This window comes from Helianthus annuus, chromosome 13 (assembly GCF_002127325.2).
Source record: "Helianthus annuus cultivar XRQ/B chromosome 13, HanXRQr2.0-SUNRISE, whole genome shotgun sequence".
Classification (NCBI taxonomy): domain Eukaryota; kingdom Viridiplantae; phylum Streptophyta; class Magnoliopsida; order Asterales; family Asteraceae; genus Helianthus; species Helianthus annuus.
The window spans coordinates 50,080,652-50,094,264 of record NC_035445.2 but is presented as its reverse complement, the minus strand read 5'-3'; positions in this window follow the sequence as shown (position 1 = coordinate 50,094,264).

Here is a 13,613-nt window from a genome sequence, read left to right as displayed (position 1 = left end):
GTCACGATACTCCCCGCCGGGCCCACCGATAATATGTGGAAATATCGGGGTGTGACAACATGTGAAATTGGGGTGGAAAGACTTTGTCTAATATCTTGTTTACACATAAAAATAATATGTACATTTAGAGATTTTATGCCATACATTTGGCTTTTAGAATCTTTATCCTTCTGTAAATTCTTTTCTCACTTGTCCACTTGTTGGATAGATATTTTATTGGCAACATGTTTGTTTTAATTATCAACTTTTTGGGTTCCGAAAGAAATTCTATATAGTTTCTTCAGTTGGATCAAGTTTAATTTTTAATTCAAGTTAAGAAAAAAATAAAAAATTAGATTATTTCATAATGGGTCGGAACTCTGTCCAGGGAAACTCCAACAAAAAAAAATCAACATTTAGAGTTCTCAATTAGAAGTCGTAAGGACGAAGAGAATACACAGATGTGTCATGTCATCTTAGACATCAACAATACATTCGTCCTTCGTACCAAGGACTTTCTCAAGAAATACAAATCCTTATTCATATGTCTTTCACGTCATTATCACCCTTTACGTATAGCATGCGGGAGCGGCTAGCATTCATAAAGTGTTTGCGTTGTGTGTTGTGTTTTGATATAGAACGTATGTAACACCCAAAAGTGCGTTAAATGAAAATGGGTTCGAGTATACTCACTGTGTGTGTTTAGCAAGTAAACACAAGCTGGATTGGACTGAAGAGAGCACGTTGAATTAGCCTGTGCACAAGAACAGAAGCATAAGTCTTCGAATGGTCATAAACAAAATGTCGGGCGGGATAAATGTTCGACTGATGATCCGAACAGATGGGTCCCATCTGAACAGATGGTCATCTAAGCGGATGGCAATTCGAATGGATGGCCATTTGAATGAGTGTGTGAGTGTTTGTAAATCATTAAAAATTCGAAGTTTAGTTATAAGTGTTTAAACAACGGAAATTATAAGGGTCAGGTCATCCGGTCGGATGGTCATCCGAACGGATGGCCATTCAAGCGAGTGATCTGTAGTTTGAAGTTTTTGTACAATTTTCTAAGTAAAAGTTTTTGAGTTAACGGAGACGGCGTGTCAAACAATGGGAATATACGAAGCCTAGCTCATTCGATTGGATGGTCTCAGTCCATTTGGTCAAACGCACTGTTCTTGATGAAGATTCATGTTTGACCCGCAAATCGGTCCATTTCTCCGATGGAAATCCGTTTTTAAGTTGGCTTTCAACAAAGGAACAAGTCGAGAGTCTGATTGAGTCCAGATTCCATCAATATTGTGTAGAAAATTGAAGAAAAGTCAAAAATAGATGAAAAGTGTTGAAATCTTTCATAACTTAGTTGAAAAGTGTGAAAATCCTTTAGATGTGGAACCAATCTTGATTAAATGATGCCCCACAACTGTTTGCATAAGCAAACGAGTGGAAACCACCTTCAAGAGGTCCAAATCAGATGATTTTCGAGAAAAAGTTAGTGTTTGTGTGTGATTTTGATGAAGAAGATGATGTAGAAGTGATTAGAGATGAAGATTAGAGAAGATTTGAGGGAAAAAGCTTACAAGAAGGCCTTGAATCGCGACTGAGAGTGACTGAGTGTGTGTGAGCGGATGGAAGTGTCAAAGTCAGAGAATGGAGGTGTACCGCAGTATTTATAGAGGGTGAGCGAGGGTTTAAGTTGGTGGAGAAAGGTGGTGTTGGATGGCTCTGTCTGGTCGAATGCCCACCCGGTCGAATGGTCAACCGGGCGGATAGTTATCCGAGCGGATGTCCATTCGGGCGGCCTGGTTGCGTTTGTTAGTTTTCCAACTTTAGTTCGTTTGTTAAGCATTGTGTTGCGTTTAATCGAGTTGCGAGTGAGCGTTTAAGCGTGTAAGCGTTGCGTTGTTAACCACATAACATTCAATAAATAATCACACAAATAACACACAAAACATAAATGATCCGCGTTTCGAGTCTGCGTTGAGTTTGTGTTGTGATAGCGTTTAGTCTAAATAAACAATGTAAAATGCGATAAAATGCGTTTAAGTGGTAAACGTTATAATAAGCATTTAAAAGCGATAACTGCGATTTGAGTAAGCGTTGTAATATGCATTGTAATATACGTTGAAAATATAGTCTTAACCCTTTGCGTAAATCGAATCCCAAGAGTACAACCGGTTTCAAAAGAAACGACCATGATAGGTAACGATCCGAAAAGTCGGGTTGTTACAGCCTCCCCTACTTTAGGAGATTTCATCCCGAAATTAAGGAGCAGGCGTAACAAAGAGTTGTGGATATTTAGCTATCATATCAATTTCGAGTTCCCAAGTGAACTCGGCGCCGTGTTTGCCTTCCCAGCGAACTTTCACTATAGGAATGTGAGAGCGTCGGAGTTTCTTGGTCTCTCGATCCATGATTTCTACTGGCTTTTCCACAAAGTGTAGAGTCTCGTTTACTTGCAAGTCCTTGAGGGGGACATGAAAGTTTTCTTCAACTAGACACTTTTTGAGGTTCGAGACGTGGAAAGTCGGATGTACGTTGTTGAGTTCCTCTGGTAATTCGAGTCGGTAGGCCACTTTGCCAATTCTCTCCAGAATCTTAAAGGGACCCACGTATCGTGGCGCTAGTTTTCCTTTCTTGCCGAACCGGATCACCCCCTTCCAAGGTGAAACCTTTAGGAGTACGTGATCACCAACTTCAAACTCAAGGGGCTTGCGGCGTTTATTGGCGTAACTCTTTTTACGACTCCGAGCTTTCAAGAGATTGTCTCGTATTTGGAGGATTTTGTCGGTCGTTTCTTGTAATAACTCAGGGCCGGTGATTTGAGCGTCTCCGATCTCGTGCTATACAATAGGCGATCGACATTTTCTACCATATAATGCCTCAAAGGGTGCCATTTGAATACTAGCATGATAACTGTTATTGTACGAGAATTCTACTAAAGGTAAATGCGAATCCCAATTACCACCAAAATCTATAACGCACGAACGAAGCATGTCTTCAAGGGTGCGGATTGTGCGTTCAGTCTGACCGTCGGTCTGGGGATGAAATGCGGTACTGAGATTAAGAGTAGTACCGAGAACGGATTGGAATATTTCCCAGAGACGCGAAGTAAATCTACCATCGCGGTCAGAGATGATGTCGCGAGGTGTCCCATGTCGACAAATGACTTCGTCGGTATAGATTCGTGCTAATCGTTCTACTTTGAAGTCTTCTCGTATCGGTATAAAGTGAGAGGATTTCGTAAGACGATCGACGATAACCCAAATGCTATCGTGACCTGATGGAGTGCGAGGGAGTTTCGTAATGAAATCCACAGCTATACTCTCCTATTTCCACATTGGGATTTCGGGTTGTTCGAGTAAGCCAGAGGGTCGTTGGTGTTTGGCCTTAACTTTCGAGCAAGTTAGGCACTTCAAAACATAGAGAGCGATATCCTTCTTCATTCCTGGCCACCAATACCTGGCACGGAGGTCCTGGTACATCTTGTCGGCACAGGGGTGAATAGAATATCGAGATTTGTGGGCTTCAGCCAGCAAAATCTCTCAGAGATTATTGCGACTAGGGATCCAAATACGGTCGAGATAGTGAAAAATACCCTTAGGTTTATTCATTAGTTGGTTTTTGGTTCCACATATTCTTTCTTCCTTTAAGGTGTTCTCGAGAAAACAGGCGTGTTTAGCGTCGCGAATGAGGGCTTCGAGGTCGTGTTGGGCTTGGACATTATGAACACTATGTAAATAGCTTCGTCGACTAAGAGCGTCAGCGACGATGTTTGCCTTGCCTGGGTGGTAGCGTATCTCACAGTCGTAGTCGTTGAGAAGTTCAACCAATTTGCGTTGGCGCATGTTTATTTCTTTCTGGTTCAAGATGTGTTGTAGGCTCTTATGGTCGGTGAAGACCGTACACTTGGTACCATATAGGTAGTGCTGCCAAATCTTTAACGCAAAAACAACTGCACCGAGTTCGAGATCATGGGTTGTGTAGTTCTTCTCGTAGACCTTGAGTTGGCGAGACGCATACGCGATAACCTTGTCTCGTTGCATAAGGACACAACCAAGACCTAGGTTAGAGGCATCGCAATAAACAACAAAGTCGTCATTTCCGTCGGGAAGCGTGAGTACGGGAGCGTTGAAAAGCATACACTTGAGAGTTTGAAAGGCATCCTCTTGTTCGGTTCCCCAAACAAAAGACTTGTCCTTATGCGTTAGGGAGGTGAGAAGAACGACGATTTTAGAGAAATCAGCGATAAATCGATGGTAATAACCCGCCAATCCGAGAAAAGAACGAACTTCGGACGGGGTTTTCGGTGTAATCCAACTCTTAACTGCTTCAATTTTCACAGGATCGACGTGAATTCCTAGACTGTTGACGATGTGACCGAGGAATTAAACCTCCTCGAGCCAAAATTCACACTTGGAGAACTTGGCGTAGAGGCGATTCCCATGGAGAAGCTCGAGAACTAAACGGAGATGTTGCGCGTGTTCGGCTCTCGACTTTGAATAGATAAGGATATCATCGATAAACACGATAACAAAACGATCAAGGAAGGGTTTACACATACAGTTCATCAAATCCATGAAGAGCGAGGGTGCGTTTGTAAGACCAAAAGGCATGACCACGAATTCATAATGACCATAACGGGTACGGAAAGCGGTTTTAGGGATGTCTTGCTCCTGAATTCGCAGTTGATGATAGCCAGAACATAGATCGATCTTAGAAAAACACGTAGCGCCTTGTAGTTGGTCAAATAAATCGTCAATTCGGGGTATAGGGTAGTGATTCTTGATTGTGAGCTTATTGAGTTCCCTATAATCGATGCACATTCGGAATGATCCATCCTTCTTTTTCACGAAAAGGACAGGTGCGCCCCATGGTGATGTGCTAGGGCGTATGAAGCCTTTATCAAGTAACTCCTGGAGTTGACTAGAAAGTTCATGCATTTCGGACGGTGCGAGGCGGTAAGAAGCTTTGGCAACAGGGTTAGCTCCAGGAATAAGGTCGATACGAAAGTCGATATCACGGGTAGGGGGTAGACCAGGTAAATCATCAGGAAAGACATTAGGAAAATCACGAACAACGAGAACGTCCTTCACAGTTTTCTTTTCCTCCTTCGCTACTACAATATGGGCTAAGAAAGCCAAGTATTCCTTGCGGAGATACTTGCTTGCTTGAATGCACGACATAAGCTTTAGTTCTTTCGAGGATACTTCACCACAAACACATAATTGGTCACCATTTGAGAGAGAGAAACGAATCATCTTTTCGAAACAAACGACTTTGACACGTTTTTCATGAAGAAAGTCCATGCCCACTATGACATCGAAACTACCAAGTTGCATCGGAATGAGATCGATCAGGAAGACGTGGTTATTGAGTTCGAGAGTACAATTACGGAGAAGGGAACTGACAGTGACGGTTCTGCCGGTGGCAATTTCTACGTCGAAGGTCATCAGGATATTAGCGCGTTTACGTTTTAGGAGCTTTTCGAATTCTAATGACACAAAACAGTTATCGGCTCCAGTATCAAACAAACACGAAGCATAGATACCGTTAACAAGGAGCGTACCATTGACAACATTGTTGTCAGTCTAAGCCTGGTGAACGTTGATGTTGAAAGTCCTTCCGCGGGCTGCTTACTGTGGCTGCTGTTGCTGCTGCTGAGGTTGCTGTTGCTGCTGTTGTTGTTGTTGTTGTTGCGGGGGTTGCTGCTACTGGGGCTCTTGTTTCACAACGCGGAGAGGGCAGACATTAGCAAAATGGTTAGGGTCACCACAAGTGTAGCAGGTTCGAGCATTATCAACGGGTGCTGGAACTGTGGGGTTACCCTGAACAGCGAGAGGTTGAGCTGGTGGTGCTGGAGGAGCTTGAGCAGCTTACTGGCGTGGGCCTGAACAGCAGTGAGCGGTAAAGTGCCCATAGATGTTGCAGTTTGCACAGAAACGACAGTTCACCCCTGTCAGATGATGATAGGCGCAAGTATGGCACAGAGGGTGGATACCAGTGTACGCACGCTTTGCAGGAGGTGCGTTGGTAACACTAGCTTGGCGATTCTGGTTGCCGGGTTGTACGGGGACGGTGTTGACTGGGGCGGCGGTAGTAGCATAGTTCTTGTTGTTGTTGTTCTTTCACTTACGATTCTGACATGAAGACTTTGAACCTTGAGATCCTGCATTGTCGGTAGCTGGAGTAGCAGTTGCTTGATTGAGGCTCTTGGTTGAGGTTTTGAAGTATCCAGCCAAGACTCGCTTGTCGTTGATCTCATCTGCGTGTTGGTAGGTTTCCTCAATAGTAGCAGGTTTTGCTGCCTAGACAAAGTCAGCTACACAGTCTGTGAGAGCTCGAATGTAGTTTTTGATTGTCATATCAGGCTTGGCCACCTGAATAGGACAGATAATACTCAGCTGCTTAAAGCGAGCAGTGAGACCAGCGTTGTCACCTCCTTCCTGCTTGATATGCCAGAACTCATTCTCCAGCTTTTGAACCTAGTGAGGAGGGCAGAACTCCTTCATCATAAGATCCCTGAGTTCCTCCCATGAGAAACCATAAGCTGCATCGTTACCGCGCCTGTTGCGCTCAGCAGTCCACCAATCCAGCACCCTGGATTGGAAAACTCCAGTAGCATTCACTGTACGTAGGTTTTCTGGGCATTCGCTTTGCCTGAAGGTGACCTCGATAGAGTCAAACTACTAGAATATAGCACTGGGTCCATCTTCACCAGTGAAGTTTGTAGGACCGCAGGCCTTGAATTGCTTAAAGCTGAAGGGTGCTCGAGGTGCGTCGCTCTTTGACTCGACAGAAGATTTGCTGCTGACCTCGCTGATTTCACTAACAATATGAGGTATGACCTTGGCTACAAGAGAAGCGGTACACTTCTCAGCATGGTTTCGGCGGGCAGCACGTTGAGTATAAGATCTAAATGACGACATTATCGAGTGCAGATTCTGCAGCAGACATCGTCATATGAATTAGACGAGATTCGATTATATCGTGTTAGGTTTGAAAGTTTAGCGTTTAATCAACATACTTATTATTATTATTATTATTATTATTATTATTATTATTATTATTATTATTATTATTATTATTATTATTATTATTATTATAATTATTATTAGGTAAAGCGCAGGAACACGTCGGTACATAAACACATAAGCACGTAAGCACATAGGAGCACATAATCCATGTAATCACATATTTTGCACGTATTTACCTACATATTTTGCACGTATTCACCTATCTATCAAGGTAGCGTAGCGCGTTCGAGAGTTGTGAGCGATAGCGAGTAGTGTAGCGAGTAGTATAGAGTACGAGAGTTCTTAGTTTGTTTTGCGATTAGTTTGAGATTACGGAAACTGTACGAGTTGTGCGCGTTTTGTAAAGCGAGGAGCGGAAAAGCGTATAATCTCCAAAAATCGAAACGTATAAACACATAAAATCGATAACATGTGAAATCGGCGATTGCAGGCTAGAGATAAAATGGAGTGTCCTGGGTGTTAGACATCGACTACCCAAAGTGATTCGATTATTCCCAATGAGTTCGAGTACACACTTTGACCTAATAGACTGTGCTCTCACCAAAACACGGTGAACGGCACTCATCCTTCCAGTTACTACATGACTCGAGTCAGTGGAACAGTCGAGACTTTGTGAGAGTTTGTAAAATCAAAGTAGGGAGTGGAACAGGTCATTAAGATGCGGGTTTCACCCCTAACTTAACAACTTCGTTCCTAAAAGTGTGGCAAAACCACGACATAGAGATGGATAATTTTGTCGAGATGTGGATGTCACTCCTAACTCAACGAAGATTCTCATGCTGAGAGTAAAAATGCGCGTAGAATGAGTGATCTTATCGAGAGTTCTTGGTTTTCACACCTAATCTTGACCCAATCACTCGGTTGTGTTATGTGAGTGTTTTTGAAAACGTGTGTATTGCGGTAGCCTTAGGAAAGGCATGTAGTGTTTCGCCTTAGGAAAGGCTTCTTCGTACGAAGTTGTAGTATGTGTGTTCGCACGAAGATGTAGTTTTCGCGAGGTCGATCGAGAGTATAATAAGCGGGCTCGTACTAACCCCTACTGGGTTGGCAGGAAGCTGGTTTATTGGTACTTAGACTATAGACTATGTCAATTCTACACGACTCGACCTAATTCCCTATAGTTATGGCTCTGATACCAATCTGTCACACCCCAACCGATGGCGAAATCATCGGGGCGTGGCACTGAGTGAAACAGATTGTTCATGAGAATCCATAACAACTATTAATGACAATATATTTAAGGTTCAATATCCCATACTATTAAACATATAAAGCATAACAGTCATTACAAATATCAGTCTGAAAAACAAGTTCCATTCCGATGACTCAGATTTTATTTAGTGGGTTTCTAGACTTCCTAACTTGATTCCAGCATAACATCCAAATTCACCTGTCGCATACGTTAAAATAAAGTCAATACATAAAGTAAAGGTGAGTACACAAGTTTGCATAATAATAGCATGAAAAGCATTTACGCATAACCAGCATGTATCACGTAACAGGCGAAGCATGTAACTATCAAACAATGATACAACCTAACCACGAGACTGCGTTGTAGAGTATGCATGACACATGTTCACCGATGCGAACACGTGAAGTAAAGTAATGTGATCCCTAGCAACCCCTATTCACAACAGGTGCTGAGTCAAACTATAGTACTGTCGTTCCTAGAGGCGGTCTAGTGTAACATTGTATAAGCATAGTACAAGCATTCAAGATCACGTATAGCATGCGGCAGCGGTTAGCGTTCATAAAGTGTTTGCGTTGTGTGGTGTGTTTTCATATAGAACATATGTAACACCCAAAAGTGCGTTAAATGAAAATGGGTTCGAGTATACTCTCTGTGTGTGTTTAGCAAGTAAACACAAGTTGGATTAGATTGAAGGGAGCGCGTTGAATTAGCCTGTGCACGGGAATAGAAGCATAAGTCTTCGAATGGTCGTAAACAGAATGTCGGGCGGGATAACTGTTCGACTGATGATCCGAACGGATGGGTCCCATTCGAACGGACGGTCATTCGGATGGATGGTCATCCGGATGGATGGTCATCCGAGCGGATGGCCATTCGAATGAGTGTGTGAGTGTTTGTAAATCGTTAAAAATTCGAAGTTTAGTTATAAATGTTTAAACAATGGAAATTATAAGGGTCAAGTCATCTGGTCGGATGGTCATCCGGACGGATGGCCATTCGAACAAGTGATCTGTAGTTTGAAGTTTTTGTACAATTTTCTAAGTAAAAGTGTTTGAGTTAATGGAGACGGCGTGACGACATGTCAAACAACGGGAACATACCAAACCTAGCTCATTCGATCGGATGGTCTCAGCCCATTTGGTCAAACGCACTGTTCTTGATGAAGATTCATGTTTGACCCACAAATCGGTCCATTTCTCCGGTGGAAATCCGTTTTTAAGTCGGCTTTCGACTAAGGAACGAGTCGAGAGTCTGATTAAGTCCAGATTCCATCAATATTGTGTAGAAAATTGAAGAAAAGTCGAAAACAGATGAAAAGTGTTGAAATCTTTCATAACTTAGTTGAAAAGTGTGAAAACCCGTTAGATCTGGAACCAATTTTGATTAAATGATGCCCCACAACAGTTTGCATAAGCAACCGAGTGGAAACCACCTTTAAGAGGTCCAAATCAGATGATTTTCGAGAAAAACTTAGTGTTTGTGTGTTATTTTGATGAAGAAGATGATGTAGAAGTGATTAGAGAAGATTTGAGGAAAAAAGCTTACAAGAAGGCCTTAAATCGCGACTGAGAGCCTGTGAGCGGATGGAAGTGTCAAAGTCAGAGAATGGAGGTGTACGTCGGTATTTATAGAGGGTGTGCGAGGGTTTAAGTCGGTGGAGAAAGGTGGTGTCGGATGGCTCCGTCCGGTCGAATGGCCATCCGGTCGGATGGTCATCCGGGCGGATGGTCATTCGAGCGGATGTCCATTTGGACGGCCTGGTTGCGTTTGTTAGTTTTCCAACTTTGGTTCGTTTATTAAGCGTTGCGTTGCGTTTAATCGAGTTGCGAGTGAGCGTTTAAGCGTGTAAGCGTTGCGTTGATAACCACATAACATTTAACAAATAATCACACAAATAACACACAAAACATAAATGATCCGCGTTTCGAGTCTGCGTTGAGTTTGCGTTGTGATAGCGTTTAGTCTAAATAAGCGATGTAAAATGCGATAAAATGTGTTTAAGTGGTAAGCGTTATAATAAGCGTTTAAATGCGATAACTGTGATTTGAGTAAGCGTTGTAATATACGTTGAAAATATAGTCTTAACCATTTACGTAAATCGAATCCCAGGAGTACAAGCGGTTTCAAAAGAAACGACAGCGATAGGTAACGATCCAAAAAGTCGGGTTGTTACACTTTAGCCACGTGGGGGAAAGAAGATGGCATTTTCATGTTAGTTCAAAATATATTTGATAGTCCTACTTTAGAGTCTCTAGTTCAAGGAGTCGTTGATAATCCTGAGGAGAGTACTCTTAGTAACACCAATGTTTGGCAGTGTCTTCGGAAGGTTGCAGATGGCCACTTTATAGCTGTAGTGAATGTGTTCATCTAGTGTTGCTATGTACCATGGTAATACCATGTGGGCTTTAGAGCCTAAACATTCGTACAGAGAACCTCCATATATGCTAGGTACGATATATTTTGAGCCTCCCCTTGTGGCAGAGGTGGATAGTGTTCTTGGTTGTATTAAATCGTTTCCTAAAGGGACCTCGTGTGGGAGGGATGGCTTGAGGGCACAACACATTTTGGATGCTTTATGTGGAGTGAGGTCTGCTATATCCACTGATCTCTTATGCGCTATCACTGCGGTAGTCAACTTATTGTTCGGGGGAAATTCCCATCAAGTTTGGCAGAGTTTGTTGCGTCTGCTCCCTTACACCGCTCCGAAAACCTGACAACGGGATTAGACCTATTGCAATGGGTATTATATGGCGGCGTTTGGTTTCCAAGGTTGCTATGAAGGGTGTTGGTAAAGAAATGACCAAGTACCTTAATGATTTTCAGTTTGGGGTCGGTGTGTCGGGTGGCATTGAGGCCATTTTACACAGCGTCAACATGGTTTTAAATGAACGTCACACTGATGGGTCTCTTGCAATGCTTATTGCAGATTTTTCTAATGCTTTTAATCAAGTGGATAGAACAACCTTACTTCATGAGGTCAGGATGTGGTGCCTTCTTCTTTGTGGGTAGAATTTCTATACGGGCAACTAATAAGATTGTAACTTGGAAATAGACACATTTGGTCCACCACGGGAGTTCAACAAGGGGGCCCATTGGGACCACTTCTTTTCACTCTTGTTTTGCATCCCCTTGTGCATCAGATTAGAGACAAATGCAAGCTTCTTCTTCATGCTTGGTATCTTGACGATGAAACTGCCATTGGAGATTCAGAAGAAGTGGCTAGAGTGTTGGACATCATTAAGGTGACGGGTCCAACATTGGGTCTTGAACTAAATATTAAGAAACCTGAGCTATTTTGGCCTTCTTGTGATGATAGCAAGTTTCGTGAGCGATAATTTCCTATGGACATCGGGAGACCATTATTGGGGGTGAAGCTTCTGGGGGGGGGGGGGTAGTAGAGACGCAAGCTTTATTAGTGGGTTGGAAAATAAAAGAGATGCTAATGTTGTAGATTTGATGCGTCTTCTACCCAAACTAGGTGACCCGTAGAGTAAACTACTATTGCTTCGATCCCGTATGGGCATTGCCAAACTTTTATTTGGCTTGAGGACATGCCTCCAGGGCCGAATCTTGGGTGCTACAGATCCACGTCTTAAGAGATAGTGGCATATGTGGTATGGATTCTGATTATGTTTGTGTTTTGGCTTGTCTTCGTGATACGATGCTAAACTTCGACTTCAGGGGTTTCACTAATAAGGACAGCGCCCCCTAATGCCCAATATCCATTGGCGAGTGCTCAATATCCATTCACTAATAAGTACTGTCCTTAAGTATCGACTCATGATTCTTTTATCTCCAGTTGATGAGATATGCCCTTTTTTGTCATAAAGCGTGTTTGGATTCTTTTGGGGAGCATCTAATTCATTGTAAAGAGCTCCCGGGGTTCAAGTACCGACATGATTTGGTTAGGGATGTCCTTTTTGACATATTCAAGTGTTGGTATTTCTACTAAGAAAGAGACACCCGTGAATTTCTTAACTGACCCATTGGAAGAGAGATCTACCATTAGACCAGCCGAGATTTTGGTCTTTGGATGGATAGAGGAAAACATGCATGTGTGAATCTAACATGGGTTTCCCCGCTTGTGCGTTTAGAGGGCAGTGCTTGCACGGTGAGTTAAGCTGCTTAAAAGCTGGTTCGGGCAAAGTGACCAAACACGAAAAAGCGTGCCTTGACAACCAACACGTGTTTATCCCATTTGCTTTTGATATTTTTGGTTTCCTTGCGCAGAGGCCGTGGACCTACTTAGTCGAGTTCAAAGGGTCATGCATAGTAATGTCATGACCCCGAGATCTATAAACGTAGTTTTTAAAAGACTTAATTTTCCTATTAAAAAAAGATAGTAACGCGGCTTATTTTCCGTTTACCTTCTATCTCGATATAAATTCACAAATTAATAGGTTCTTATTAGAATGCTTAATTGACCACTGATTGTTTGATGCAAAAAGTCAACGACTGATTTAACTAAAAACAAGAAGTTAATTAATTTAAAGAAAGAGACTTCGTTTATTTATATATGTATTCCTTTCTCTTAGCAATATAACTGTAATTTTTTTACCCAATATATGAAGTTATATCATGTATGAGTGATTTCGTAATTGTATATGGTATTAGAATGATTTAACAAGGAAAAGTCTGGAAGTCTAGATTAATGTTTCTAGTTCACGAGAACTGGGCTTAGGCCTACTATAACATAAAGAGTATTCTTTAAAATTGGTTCTTGAAGTCTGGTCACTTTTACTTTTACCGTTTTAGCTTTAGTTTAAAACTCAAACCTTTTAAAACTGGGTGTCCGTGGTTTCAATTTGTTGCTATTTTCATCCAAAATCAAAATTTGGTCAGATTTTTCAGTTAACTTCCACTTTTTTTTTCTTTTTTCTCCCTTTTAATGTAGGGCAAAATGGTATTTTAACGTTTTATCATAACAAATTAAAAAAGTTGACCATTTTGCCCTTCATTAAAAGGGAGCAAAAAGATTAAAAAATTGGATTTTAACTGAAAAATCTGACCAGATTTTGGATAAAAATGACAACAAAATTGAAACCACAGGGACCCAAATTCAAAAGGTTTAAATTTTGAACTAAAGTGACAAAAGTGACCAAAATCCATATACCATTTTGGCAGTTTCCTCAAAGATAAATGAAACAAGTCTGTGTTTGGGTTTCAGCCAACATAGCTAAACGAGAAGAGTTGAACTGCTGGTTTCTCGGCCCACAAAAGGCCTAGCCCACTCACCCCACTCTGGGCCTCTGGTCACTCATACAAACTCAACCAAACTACTGGTCTCTTTGGGCTCTTGGCTAAGGCTTTAAAAGGGTTACTAAAAATTTCTTACCCGATTAAAATAACATAAAATGAATTATATTTTTTAAGTTAGCATTTAAATAAAATTTAAAAATCTTAACATG